Source organism: Cucurbita pepo, unplaced genomic scaffold (genome assembly GCF_002806865.2).
Source record: "Cucurbita pepo subsp. pepo cultivar mu-cu-16 unplaced genomic scaffold, ASM280686v2 Cp4.1_scaffold002126, whole genome shotgun sequence".
NCBI lineage: Eukaryota > Viridiplantae > Streptophyta > Magnoliopsida > Cucurbitales > Cucurbitaceae > Cucurbita > Cucurbita pepo.
Genome location: NW_019648217.1, coordinates 838 through 3290, shown reverse-complemented (window position 1 = coordinate 3290; position 2453 = coordinate 838). Strand labels below are relative to the sequence as shown.

The window sequence follows — 2453 nt, the reverse complement described above, 5'->3', positions numbered from 1 at the left end:
ATATGAATTATATAACAATGTTCTAGAAAAATGTTAGTTTTGTTTTACGCGTATTTTATAGAAAATAGATTTTTTTGTTTTCTTTTTTAAAAAGAAAAAAGAAAAAAATACGTACACGAGTCTAAGTCAAATTTTATTAGGTACGTTGGGCGTGGTATGTGAAGTTGAAGGTCTTAGTAGGCAAGTTTCCTCTGACAAAACTTACATTTGAAACTATGAATGAGAACTTGAGTTTCAACCATTTTGAGACCGAGTCCTAGAAAATTGCATGTCACGCCTAAGTCCAATAACCAATAATTTTACTGTTTCTATGTATAACATAAACCTATCGTTTTAAATGTCTTAATATAAAGTTTATATTGTGTCATATTTGGTTATATTATTATTTTTTTTTCTTAATATCAAAAAATTAATAAATACAATAGTGTGGTGGCTCAGTTGACTAGCGTGTAGGTCTTATAGCTTTATGGGTTATCCTAAGGTCGAGAGTATGAGCTTCTCTCACCCCATTTTTCTTATTTTATTTTATTTTTAGTTTTTATCGGTTTTTTCTTCTCAATTTTATATGATTCACTCAACTTTTCAATATGAAAATATATTTTAGTTAATTTAAAATTTAAATAACTTCATTACAAGATAGGGGTGGTGGCGCAGTTGGCTAGCGCGTAGGTCTCATAGCATTAAGAGATATCCTGAGGTCGAGAGTTCGAGCCTCTCTCACCCCATTTTTTGCTTTTTTTTCACTTTTAACTTTTCAATATGAGGAAATAATTTAATTAAATTGATTCTAAATTTAAATAAAATTTCATTATCTTGTTTCATCTCTCTCATCTTCTTCTTCCCCTCCGCTGATCTGCCAAACCACAAACGACGGTGGGATGTGATGAGTGCTTCAGCAAGCCTGCGACCATGGTGACACCTTTTGTCAGCAGCACAAAACGACAGTCGACTACCGCTCCGGCGCACGTACGACGACCATTCTTCTGTCGACTCCACTACAGCAGCCGCCCTTTGGCGACCACACGTTCCCTCCTTCGCCTTCTGAACCGCGGCCAACAATTGAACAGTGGGCGTCTTCGACAAACCTCCAAGTTCATTCCATCTTTTGACCACACAGGCTTTTGTCCACCCCTTTGAGGATCAACGTCCTGTCCTTGGCACACCGCCCGGTGTTATTGTAATGATCCTAGATTTCTACTAACCTAAAGTCGTTACCATATTCATAATATCATCTCTTATGCACATATAAACATTTAAAACATTATCGTAAAACAACGTCATAGACTTATATGTTTAAAGTAAAAGTCTTTAAAGCAACATATTCGAAATATTAAATAAGACAAAAGTAAATATTAAAATTAACAACTTCGTATACTAACCTAGGTCTAAAAATTTAAATACAACTATATCATATGCATGTGTTATGGTTTTTACTTGCGATTTCGTTGTCGGCCGTAGAAGGGTGTCTTCTGTTTACCAAAAAAATAGAAGTAGCACATGACTTGAAAATTTTATGAAATACTCCGCAAGTGACCCAACTATTGGAGTTAGAGAATGTAAACCTATGCAACTAATAACTAGGGACTTATCATTAAAACCATTATAGAGGTGACCTCCAGTCTGAACAAGAATGGATGTGTAGTACTTCTCTACACACAACCCACACATGCGAGCGTGAGTCTCCAGACGGTTCCCACCTTCTGGGCCCATCATAGTCAGGTTAGTCGTGTATAGCCAGACGTCCGAAGTTCAACAAACCCTCAAATATTATGTAAGGCATGATGATTATAATCATCATAAATAGTGTACATGTCCATACTCATCATCATAAATAAGGAATAATCTGATGTAAATGAACACACAATATGCATGAGGTTCCTATAGTTTTCATCCTCAGAATATTCTTATGACACAATCCTGTACATCATTCACATATTACTCTATGTAACATGCATACATCGACCTTCATATATTCATCATCATTAACATCATTTAGGATTGTATCTTAGAAAAACTCATTATCATAATGCATCATGACATTTGGTATATGCATATCATCTTAATATGGAATATCGTCATATTAAGTCATATTATCATCATGCATCTTATGCCATCATGTTATTATGTATCATCGTCATCATATCATCATCATTATCATGTCATCGTATTATCACCATATTATTATATCATCTTCATCACATCATACTAGCTCACATTATCATCATTATAGCACATAAGCATAAATGACGTGTGTGTAATACATAAGACAAGTCTTCCATCCGAGCCAATAATGTACTCGTGGCCTAGCTTGTCGAGCTAGCACTCGCTAATGGCTGTTGGACACCATTGAGGGAAAAGGCCGGCATAATTTCAGGACAAACATAAATGTGGTAAGTCGTAAGGTACACGTCCGTACTAATCATAATAGTAAAGTATTTCGATGCATATAACAC

General features: G+C 35.2%; 1 non-coding gene across 1 annotated transcript; it reads left to right on the top strand.

Moving 5' to 3' along the window:
* The first annotated feature begins 639 nt into the window (after window positions 1-639).
* Window positions 640-725, top strand: TRNAM-CAU. The gene is given in 2 exon segments: window positions 640-677; window positions 690-725. It is a non-coding gene; the product is annotated as a tRNA-Met (tRNA).
* The last annotated feature ends 1728 nt before the right edge of the window (window positions 726-2453 follow it).